The sequence below is a fragment of the Myxocyprinus asiaticus genome, chromosome 47 (genome assembly GCF_019703515.2).
Source record: "Myxocyprinus asiaticus isolate MX2 ecotype Aquarium Trade chromosome 47, UBuf_Myxa_2, whole genome shotgun sequence".
Classification (NCBI taxonomy): Eukaryota; Metazoa; Chordata; class Actinopteri; order Cypriniformes; family Catostomidae; genus Myxocyprinus; species Myxocyprinus asiaticus.
Window position 1 is genome coordinate 17,646,307 of NC_059390.1, and position 12,698 is coordinate 17,659,004.

Sequence of the window (12,698 nt, forward strand, 5' to 3'; positions counted from 1 at the left end):
GGAATGCCAAGTATGCTCTTTGGCATCAGAAATGCAGGCCCACTCCCTACTGTTGACTACCATACCCTCCCCTCTGCCAGCAGCTACATGAGGGGTGAGACGTATTTGTTGGAGATCTTAGATGCAGATCTGTGACCAATCTGCTGCTTTGCTGTTCGACCTAAATGGTGCAACTGAGACATCAGACAAAGTTAGTATGTCACCACTGAATCAGCATTTGACTTGACTGGGGAATGACTGGGTTAAAAGGAAACAAACTGTGACTTCTGCCTAAAGCCGTCTTTGTTGTAGATTCAAAGTTTCATGTATCCTTACTTAAGCTGACATAAACCGCCAGTGCCGGTCCTAGTCTATTTGGGGCTCTAAGCAAAAATTTGTGTTGGGACCCCCTTCAGTATGTTTGTAACACTACTTATAATGTCTTTGACAGTGTGGGGGCCCCCTGGTGGATCTTAGACCCTAAGTAACTTGCTTTGCCTATAGGGAGGACCGTCACTGTAAACCGTATATAAGATATACAAGTTCCAGTAACCACTGAACTAAATAAGGAAAAATGGAATTTGAGCTATGCATTTGCATTCAGAATTGTACAAGTCTGTAAATGTAAAGCCAAAGTATCTATTACCCTGCTGTGAGTTCAGTTTTGCTAAAACGACTGGCCTGAGATCAGACCTGTACTCATCCAAAGACTATGGACCTTCATGCAAATACACATAAAATACATTGAGATGACCTCTCAAAATTTTACTGAAAGTACAGTAAGCCATATCTAAAAGAGGAATTTCAGAGTGTATTTGCATTTAGAATTTAAAGTCTGTAAATTTTGCGAGTGCCAAATATTTCCAGTGCTTTAATGAAGAAGTTGTATACCCAAGACCATTTTACTGGTGTAAAATTGCATGTTGGTTAGACCAGAGGTTTTCAAACTGGGATCTGAAGGCCTGCTGGGTGCCGCAAGGGGGTGCTTGGGGGCCCACAGGAAATTTGATAGAAAGAAGATTTTGGGGAGGGTTAACTTGTAAAGTTTTGTACTTTTTTTAACGCAGTTAAGGACATAATTAAACTGAATATATTTTGGATTTAGTCAATAAAAATAAAACAATTCCGCCTATTTTTAAAATTTACGCATTTCAGTTTTATAACAAAATTCCATCAAACTGAATTGTGTAATGTTTAACTAAATTAAAATAATTACACTTAATATATTTAGATTTTTATTTCAGTAAAAATTACTCAGTTCAATTGAATGGAATTTTGTTATGAAATTGAAATAGTTTGTTTGAGTGTACAATGCCAATTATTTGAGAATGAAAACAACATGTTTTATTTGTAATATAACAGTTATTTTTCTGATAGTAAAAATTACTGTTTATTCATGACAGTATTTGACTTTATTTTTATGGATCCCCTGCAACATTATGCCTAACATCTCCTTTTGTGTTCCACAAAAGAAAGAAACTCATAAGGGGTTTGGAACGATATAAGGGTGAGAAAATGATGACAGAATTTTAATTTTTAGGAGAACTATCCCTTTAAAAGTGAGAATAAATTAACAATATAAAGATGAACAGCCCTTGTATGGAGAGACTGAGTCTTCCAGATCTAATATTGTCTTAACTAAAGGAACTGCTGTCTGTGAGGGTGGGTGGAAACTCAAGCCCTTACTATTCTTAGCTATGTCTCCCTTCAGGGTGGACGGTCAAAGTTTCTCCATGACAATTACAGACTGTAATTGCAAAACTTCTTTGTTGTTGTCATCCAAACTACACAGCTAAAATAAAGGACAATAAAACAGAGTGAAAGCATGAACAATGAGCCTTCAGAGGGTGAATATCATTAGTGTGTGTGTGTGTGTGTGTGTGTGTGTGTGTGTGTGTGTGTGTGTGTGTGTGTACTGTTCATGTCTTAGTCAAGAGGGAGTGTTGTTGCTCCGTATAGCCCACAGGCATAACTATTAAGCATGACTTCAGTACAGCTCATGGCTTTCATTATATCTCAGATAAATTAATACAATGCTCACTCAGACATTCAATTTTTACTAATTTACACAATGTCTAGCTTCATAGAAGTTCCTCTGTAGAGGAGACATTAATTCTAAATTCACAATTCTATACTTTCACAAAACTTCAAACAAAGTTTGAATCATGAAAAGTTACGTTTATCTTTATTTGTATTATTATTACATTCAGGACATATGCAAAACATTCCTTTACTTGTAAAACAAAAAATACTGTTCATTAAAATGTAAAATGATCCATCAGGATGGAGGGTAAATTAAAATCAGCACAGCAGAGGGCAATGGTAACACAAGAATAGGAATATTCATAATTCTGCCCAGCTGAAAAATACATAAAAAATACAAACTTATGCTTGTACACTGTCACAGATTATTTACATTTTAAGAACAGCCTTTTAAATTAATATTGTAGGCCTAAGTAAACAAATATTTTTGTCACTGATTTAAGGGTGTAGCCAGGAAATTACTTTTGGGTGGGCATCAATAAAAATGGATGGGCCAAATCTTTGTTCTCCAACTTTTCCAGAAAATTTGAAAGGTGGCGCATTCAAACAGTTCTTTCACACTTTCAGAAAGCAGGATTTATGCATTTTTTTAAAAACTATTTTATAAATATATATTTAAAGTAAAAAAATAATCTCTAATATTCTGGGTGGGCCTGGGTCTAATTTGGCCCTCCCTTGGCTACATCACTGCACTGATTACATGTTTCTAAACAACTCCTTTCAAAAATATTTTTCTAATGGTAGTGTATAGTTACTGGTAAAATCAGCGTTACATTTTGCTATCAGGACTATCAAAATATCAGGACCCTTAGTACTGATGTACATTATATTCAGCATCATATACAGTTTACATTCATTTGTAAACACAGTGCAGATTCACTCTCGCACTGAAAAGTCGCATCGTTGCTCATTATATTCCATGCACTCGCATGATGAGGAGAACAGTGACAGTCAAAAGCATGTTGTTTAAAAATTGAACAGCTGGTCACCAAGCAACAAGTCAATTATATGGTTATTAACACGTTATTCACAGCCCAGTTTGCAGAACAATATAAAAATAACTCTGTATTCATGAAGTGTCCACTGACATTTGCCTTAGAGTAAATATAGCAAATCTGTGCAAATGTAAACTTAGAACAGTATCTAAACACAACAACATGCCAACAGGCCATATGCAACAACAGGAAAGATGCTGGTAGAAAAACATAAGGACTGCAGGGCATAGTTGTGCTTTTTATTTACTCAAAGGTGACAGCTGAAAATCATGTAATGGGAGAGAGTTACAGAGCATACATCCTCTGGAGAGGGAACATCATGGCCTATGACTCTGCTGCAAGTACAGTCTTGCAATAAACACTATTCTGAAAGTAGATCTCTGGAACTAATAATAAAATAAAAAAAATCCTGCATCAAAGTACTTTTGAGAGCTGCCAATTTGTAACTTTAGCATTGCAAAGACATGCCATTTTATGTAATAAAAGAGGTCTCTGTGAATAATCTGAACAGGAAAAGCCCAACATGATACATCAGGACTTCACCTGATAATAAATTCCCAGCAATCTCTATCAATCTCACTTAATCTAAGATGGCGCCGCAGATGGCTGCCTCGGTATAGAGCTCTCCAGTTCTTTTGCTGTTTTTGTTTGTTTGTCCTGTGTTTAGTTATTTATTTCCAATCAGTTTTACCAGAGATGAGCTGCTAAATATTCGGCAGCACATGCCAGACAATCTTTTACCGGTTTTTGATTATTGACATTCTGTTGAACATTTTAGTTGGAGGAGCTGCGGTGCTTTACAAGCGCACTAAAAGACACAAACGTGTCAAGCTCCGACAGCGCAGCTTTCGAACTGCGCTGCCAAGCATCCATCTAGCGAATCCCCGTTCTCTTCCTAACAAAATGGACTAATTACTTCTCCTCATCTGCAAAAATAAGGACTTTGAGAATTCTGCTGCATTGTGCTTCACGGAAACCTGGCTGAGTGAAGCCATTGCGAACAGCACATTACATCTACCAGGCTTCCAGTTGTTCAGAGCGGATCGCACCACAGAGTTAATGGGGAAAACGAGAGGCGGTGGAAAGTGTTTTATGTCAACGAATGTTGCCGTACAGATGTAACAATGCTGAAGAAGATGTGCTGTCCTAATTTAGAGGCGCTCTTCATAAACTGTAAGCCTTTGTACTTGCCGTGGGAGTTTTCCTCATGTATTCTTTTGAGTGTCTATATTTCTCCACAAGCATGTGTGAATGCAGCGCTGCAACAGCTAGCTGATCACATCACAGACATGGAGCAACAACACCCGGGCTCACTTATTGTTATTCTTGGAGATTTTAACAAGTCAAATCTCACACGTCTACAATCTACAGGCAGAAATTAAAATCAGCTAAACCTCTAGTAAAGACTGTAAAATTATGGACCAATGAAGCAGAGCTGGAACTACAAGCCTGCTTTGACTGCACTGACTGGAGTGTTTTGAAGCTGCAGCCACAGACCTGGACGAGTTCACAGATACTGTGACATCTTATATCAGTTTCTGTGAGGACATGTGCATTCCTACTAGGACTTATTTAACATACAACAATGACAAACCATGGTTTACACAGGGTTTCTGCACGTTCGAAGGAATGAAATTTAAGACGTTTTAAGACTTTTTAAGGCCAAATAAAAGAACAATTTAAGACCACTTTCGCAATAATAATAATAATAAAAAAAACATTAATTCATTAGCTGGTAAATATAAAACCACTGATGCTACTTGGATGACTCTGGACATGTTTTTTTATATTTTATTGTGCATTTGTGTATTCTTTTTTTTTAAATAAGTTAATACAACATTAAAACTCTAAATTAATTAATTAAGAATGCATGTAGCCTAAAGTATGTAGCCTATATTGTTTGTCTACTGAGTGTCCTTCAAAAGATATTTAACCAATGTTTTGTCTGTGGAACGATCCAAAAACACTTTAAACTGCAGTACAGCCAATTGAAGAGACTGAATGTCTATCCCTCACAGCATCGTTGTCATTCTTGTCAAAAATGGAATATGGCGCTGCTGTGAATAAGGTCTAACGTGCTGAAGAACATTTATATATATTTTTTTTTTCTTGGCAGATACCTTTAATAAATATTTTAACAGGTAGTTAAAGGGCAGTTTATTTAAAAATCTGTCATCACTGCTCACCCTTGACTCTGTATGAATTTTTCTCTGCTGTGGAACAAAAAAGGAGATGTTAAGCAAAATGTTTAGTCTCATTCACTGTCACTGCATCTTTTTATCATTCAATGAAAGTGAATGGTGATTGAAACTCCCTAATATCTCCGTTTGCTATCCACTGAAATATGAAAGTCATACAGGTTTGCAACAGCATGAAGGTAAGTGATGACTGTTTTCATTTTTGTGTGAAATATCTCAAGTAAAAGTCAAAACTCATCAGTTACCTTAAAAATGGCTGTTTAAAGTTGACAATATGTATTGAAAATGTAAACAGATTAAATTATGAAAGAGAACTGTGCTGCATAATTAGTTATGATGTATATTGAAAACAGATTAAATATTAAATATAATATATTTTCATATTATGTATATTATTAATGTTATAATATTTATATAACTATATTATTATTGTTTTGTATATTATTACAAAACATTTTTTACTTGACTGATTCAGATGACAGAGAAAATAGCTGTATATGTCAGATCTAGAGAGATGGGGATGAGAGATATAACAGGTGTAACTCTGCAGCTGAGTAGTTCTGTTAGCTTTACAATTCTTGTCAAAGGTAATGTGAAATAAGGAAACGCTATGATTTGAAAGGCATCAAAAGACACTCCAACCTTGAGCGCTTGCAAATTGCAATGTTGACAGCTTTGTTGATTATAAGCAGGAGCGACCGTGTTAGCGTATCGCTCGCTTACAGAGATGCATAATAACGCCATTTGCATTTCTGACTAATGGGTTTCTGAAGGTTTATACACGAGTAACATCGTAAATTCAGTAAAAATGCACTTCCCTGTGCACACTTACACTAAACTCAAGCGTCAGCTGCTAAATGCGAGAGAGAGAGAGAGAGAGAGAGAGAGAGAGAGAGAGATATGATTATGACTAGCGCAGATACTGCTGTTTTTGCGTGTCCTCTATTCACGCCCCAAAATTTAAGACCTCAGCAAATGAAATTTAAGACTTCTTGTAATTTATTTAAGATATTTAAATTTTAAAAAGTAAATGTAAGACTTTTTAAGACATTTCAAGGACCGCGGATAACCTGTTACAGCAAATCTCAGGCAGCTTCGTCAGGCCGAAGAGGATGATTACAGAAGTGGGGATAAAATCTTGTACAATCAGACCAAATACAGACTGACAAAGTAGATTAGAGTGGCTAAAAGAAGCTAGTCTGAAAAGCTGAAAAAACAGTTTTCAGCTAATGACCCTGCATCAGTGTGGAGAGGCCTGAAAGCCTTTACCAACTACAAGACAACATCCCTCAACACTGTAGGGAATAAACAATTGGCTAATTACCTAAATGTGTTTTACTGTAGATTTGAAAAGCAAAGTCTCACACCCCACACCTGCTCCGACCTTCACAGCACACAAACATTTACACTTCCTGCCACCACCCTCCCCTCTCCTGCTACTCAACATGCACTTAAGATCTGTGAAGATGATGTGTGCCGGGTTTTCCAGAAACAGAAGACAAGAAAAGCACAGGGCCTAGATGGTGTTTCACCCACTTGTCTAAAATCCTGTGCTGACCAGCTGGCCCCCATCTTCACACAGATCTTCAACAAATCGCTCCTTCAAACGTTCCACAATCATCCCCGTCCCAAAGAAACCCAAGATCAAAGGACTTAATGACTATAGACCAATCGCTCTGACGTCTGTGGTCATGAAGTCATTTGAGAGACTGGTGTTGGCCCACCTGAAGGACATCACTGAACCCTTTCTGGATCCCCTTCAACTTTCTTATAGAGCAAACAGGTATGTGGATGATGCAGTCAATATGAGACTGCATTACATACTTCAACATCTAGACAGACCAGGGACTTATGCAAGGATACTATTTACTGACTTCAGTTTGGCTTTTAACACCATCAACCCCGCTCTCCTATGTACTAAATTAACCCAGCTCTCTGTTCCCGGCTCTATCAGTCAGTGGATCACCAGCTTTCTGACAGACAGGCAGCGGCTAGTGAGAATGAGGAAATTCACCTCCAGCACATGTACAATCAGCACTGGTGCCCCCCAGGGATGTGTGCTCTCCCCACTACTCTTCTCCCTGTTACACCAACGACTGCATCACCAAAGACCCTCTGTTAAGCTCCTGAAGTTCGCAGATGACACTACAGTCATCGGCCTCATCCAAGATGATGATGAGTCTGTATACAGAAGGGAGGATGGACAGCTGGCTGTCTGGTGCAGTCAAAACAACCTGGAACTGAACACGCTGAACAGTGGAGATGATAGTGGACTTTACATTAACCCCGCTCACCATTCTGAACAGCACTGTGGCAGCAGTGGAGTCATTCAGGTTTCTGGGCACTACCATCTCACAGTACCTGAAGTGGGAGACCCACACTGACTCCATTTTAGAAAAGGCCCAGCAGAGGTTGTACTTCCTTCACCAGTTGAGGAACAGTTCTACTCAGCAGTCATTGAGTCTGTCCTCTGTACTTCTATAACTGTCTGGTTTGGTTCAGCTACCAAGTCAGTCATCAGAAGATTTCAAAGGATAGTTTGGACTGCTTAGAGGACTTTTGGCACTCCCCTACCCACCCCGCTAGAACTGTACATATCCAGAGTGACTTAAAGGTCTGGTAAAATCACTCTTGACCCTATTCACCCAGCACACTTCCTCTTCAAATTGTTTCCCTCTGGCCGGCGCTAAAGAGCACTGAGCACCAGAACAGCCAGACACGGGAACAGTTTTTTTCCCTCAGGCCATCCACCTCATGAACAGTTAAAACTGCCCCCAAATACTATCCTTTGGTCAATACAACTATGTGCAATATTCAATTCATCCATTCCTACTTATATCCATATTTCTTTTATATTCTTTAACATATCCTACCTCTTCTTCAATACAGTACATCAATTGCACATAACTGTATATCTGTATATAAAATATTCTAAAACATTATTGTGCTATTGTATATTTCTCTTTTTTTAGCTGTTATATCGTATTTTCTTTTTATTATTTTGTATGTCACTATATGCATATATGTTTAAATGTATATGTTTGCATGTATGTATATATGTTGCATTCTCTTGCAGTGGAAGCTTCTGTCACCATGACAAATTCCTAATAAAATAAAGCTCATTCTAATTCTGATTCTTCTTATTGTTTATCACCAGGCCAATTAGTTTTGAGATATACGTATACCTGCAAATAACTTCTCTTGACAGTTTGTGTGGCTTTTGGGCAGGAAAATGGTCACAAAACCAACTGGTTAATATTATATCCTTACTGTAGATCTATTGTTTTGTTAATCCTTTTTTCTAAAGGCACTGAGAGACTAATCTCAACAAATGTCACCAAAATTTCACCCAAATGTTGGCTATGGATATTCCCCCAGCCAAAAGTGAGACATTTTAACAAACATTTAATATAAAAAAAGAAAAGAAAAAGAAAAAAGAAACAGGAGCTGCTGTGGAGAGTGATTTTTTTTTATAAGTGCTTTATTTTTAGTTTTTTCAATTTATAAAACAGCGTGAAGGAACAACTTTTGTTGGTCAACGTATTATCATTCAGACTCCAAAATGCATGAGAATATATACATATATATATACACACACTGTGGAAACAGAATCTGAACCTTTTGTACCAACATAAAAAACAAGCAAAAACAATAAAATAAAAGATGTAAAAACAAGAAAACCTGCATCCTGCTATCAGAGTAACTCACAGTACATCAGAAAAAGATTATTTTACTGTGAGACACATTGCAACACGTTTATTTGGTCATAGAAGGACATCAATTTTTTACAGTAGCCAGCGTACTCTATGTTCATATAAAGCATATTTGTAATATATATATATATATATATATATATATATATATATATATATATATATATATATATATCTTTACAGTGAATTTTTAACTATTATAACTGGCACAAGTGTTCTTTGCACAGTATATTCTGGTGCAGCTGCCTCATGTCTTTTACACTTCATCAAATGTTACTTGCTAAAATTGCTCCATGTGATTGCATCTAAATTAACTGGCTTTATTCAAGTCAAAATTATTATTTAATATGGCTGAATCAACTTCAGTAGGTTACACAAAAGAGTAACAACATATCCACTTTTTGCAGTGTAGTATAATGCAAGACAAGCTCTTTACAGAAACAAGAATTGTAACAGATTGCATCACATCTGATCTGTTTGTACCAGTCCACATCAGGTGTTCTTCATTACTCACAGTAGGGTAATAGGGGACATATTTTCCAAACTGTACATAAGTAGTTGGTCAGTGACCTTAACACACCGAGTATTTCTCCTAGTGCAACTGCAGACCTGCTCTCGATAGAGAGAAGAACATACAAGATCATTTCGATCCTATTCGTATCGTGTGAGCAGCAGCAGCAGTCCGTGATGGGGCGTGTTTCTCTGTCCAGTTGTCGTCTGCATGGCCAGATCCTTGAGGAAACATCAGACCCCCAAAAGAGTCAACCAGACCAAAGAGAGCCACCAGAAGAGAAAACGCAGTTCCAATGAAGTAGATCTTCAGAAAGCCGATTCCAGCCATGATTCACTCCGTATGTCCAGGACTGATCTCTACAAAACAACAAAAGCGTTCATGAAACACGTTGTCATCAATTCCGGAAGTGAATGGTTTATTAAGCCATAATAACGAGATATTATTGTTTCAAATTAAGAATAAAAATTGTATATTTTAATCAAACTTCGCAGCTAATGAATGTTTAGCTGTAGCTCTGCATAGACAGAAATAAATGCTAAACGCATCGACACAAACGTTGATGGTCTTTGGCGTCTAAAAACGCGACGCGAGGATCAAAAACTGAAAGTAGAGCAGAGGAAGAATAAACGGGTTTGCTATGAACGGCCCCTAAGATTACTTCTAAGACATCTGCGATCACATGGCGCAAAGATGAGTGAAAAGACCCCACTAAGCATGTTTCTTACCGGGAGAGATGTTGGTTAATGTGTGGGATTTTTCAGTTGTTCCCGAAGCGTGTCAGTGTGCCTTATGAATGCGGTGTGTGTGCAGCTTTGGTTTTTAATGCCATTATGACATCATACAGACACCATCCCATTATGGGAGTTTCCAACAGATAATCGAACCTGTGGAAATTCCAAACTTTGTTGCTATTTTCCATCTATTATTTGCATTCCCCAAATGCAATGCATAGATTTAAGGTATTATTCCGTAAAAAGCAAACGTCAGTTATAACTAATCATCCAATGTTTATCAACTTAAGTCAGACATAATAAATTGGGGTCTCATTGGTCATTCCAGTGAAATATGAAACAGGATGTTCTTTGTTACTCATCAGAAAGTACCAAGGAACAACATATTGGAAATTTGTGAAAAACAAGGATGATAAAAGTGACTAAAACCTTTCATAGAACCCAGCATCCAGCATTTCTCCATCTAGGTTTCTAATTTGCATTTTTTGAGTTTATGATTATGTTTCGTTGGGTTTGTCTTTTGAATTGCACAAAGAGTGTAATACTATACCGTATGAGGAATTGCGCAATGTGAAAAGGGAATGATGGATGGTCTATGCTTCCCTCGTCTGGTACAAAGAGATATATGTAGACGGTGGAGAAATAAGAGCACTGTCGGCGCTAGAGGGAGACAAATATCACGCAAACTACTTTTAAAAGGCGAGAAATAAACCCAAACAGAAAAATAGCTAAAAGTACCTATCTATTGAACATGTAGGACCATGGTAGTATGATGGTATTCTATGAATAACCTTAAAGTCCCCATAAGTAAAATGGTACACAGGTATTGTAATCCAACAATGCTGTGTTACAACAAACTACTTTACGTTACAACTATCTGATAACATCTGATACTATGCTGCTTGGCCATTACTGGGATTCGGAAATATGTCAGTCCTTCAGACTTCAGAGCCTAGTAAATTGAGGTCTGAGATTTGTGGAGCTCACTTTTCCATCGGCCATGGAGGCCGCACCGACATTGTGCAGCATGTTCATACAAAAAAGCATGTGGATGCTACTAAAAGTAAATGTGCCACACCAAGTGTTAGCGATTTGTTTTTGTGAAGCAAAGTTCCGAATCTGACAAGAGCACGCAAGTGAAGGACTTTTTGCCATTTTTATCATTCTGTTGTGCACGGCCATAATTTTCAGTCGGCTGACTGTACTGCGAAACTGATCAAGACATTGTATGATCCGAAATTTTCTTCTGCCCACACCAAATCTGAAGCTGTCATACATTGGTATGAAGGACACATGAGCAGTAGGTAGATGTTTATTTTATAACAAGTATTGTGTTTAAAATAATTTTTAAACTACTTCCATTATGTTCCTGACAGGGTTGAGAAAAATGGGTGACCAAATCAGATAAAAAGTTGGGAAAAATATGATCTGTTGGCGGTTTAATATGTGCCTAATGTTGTGGAGTATTCAGACAATTAATTAAATGTAGTTGAAAATTTTCCCAAGTTTTTTCCCACTGAAATCCAGGAATGCCCTACTATTCACACAGTACTTTTTTTGTTGTGGATGTCCAACACAGAGAAACAAGCTTACAGCTGCAATAAACCTTAACAGTGATTATGTTTACTAAAGTGGATAATGTTTTATAATTCTTGAGAACATAAAACAGATAAGCAAAATTAAAATTATGAAGTACAGAATGAAACAAGTAATTTTGAAAGGTGTAGGTTTCATAGGCTACAATTATCCTTTTTAAATGATTATGATCCTTTATGAGGATTACACACATACACTTTTTAACCATATTAATAGAAACACACACACACACACACACACACACACACACACACACACACACACACACACACACACGCACGCACACACAGGTAAAAGGTCAAGAGAGGACCTCTTTGTCATGTGCTTGGGTCTGTCACACTCAGTTTATCGAACAGGACTCTCTAAACAACAGTGTGCATGAGATTCATTATCATGGTAACCACATGAGAAGAAAAAGCTCTTTACATATTTAATACATTGGCTATATACTGCAACAAAGGTTTGCCACATACTGTGTCTGTTTCAGTTTGTGAAGGCGACAGTACTATTTTCTCCATATGGTCTAAGAGGATTTCAACTTAAGCTACTGTCTCCAACCAGCATTCACCTGCTTAAGATTATTACCAAAAATAAATGGAAAGACAAGATTCAGTTACAGTGCAAAACAGAATTATCAGATCAAAGTGACACTGTGTGTTTTGATGTGTGTTTTCAATTTCAACTGAATTAAAAATATTTTTCTTCAGGTTTGCACATCTAATATTACTCTAACACAGTGTAGAAAATATGTTCTCAACTTAATACAAAGTAATATTTTTTAATATGATATTTTAATCATGTATTTTAATTTTCTTAATTTCCTTTATTACAAAATAACAGCCAATTATTTAATTTTGCAAACCACACATTGTCTTTATAATATGATGCTTACTATTTTTCTCACACTGTATAAAAGGGAATTTATATCT

The 12,698-nt window shown here is 37.0% G+C and overlaps 1 long non-coding RNA gene across 1 annotated transcript; it reads right to left on the reverse strand.

Annotated features, from left to right (window-relative positions):
- Positions 1-8,675: 8,675 nt before the first annotated feature.
- LOC127436691 (uncharacterized) lies at positions 8,676-10,263 on the reverse strand. Its single transcript, XR_007896453.1, has 2 exons — positions 10,168-10,263; positions 8,676-9,798 (listed from the first exon to the last, which is right to left on the reverse strand). It is a non-coding gene; the product is annotated as an uncharacterized LOC127436691 (long non-coding RNA).
- Positions 10,264-12,698: the final 2,435 nt, after the last annotated feature.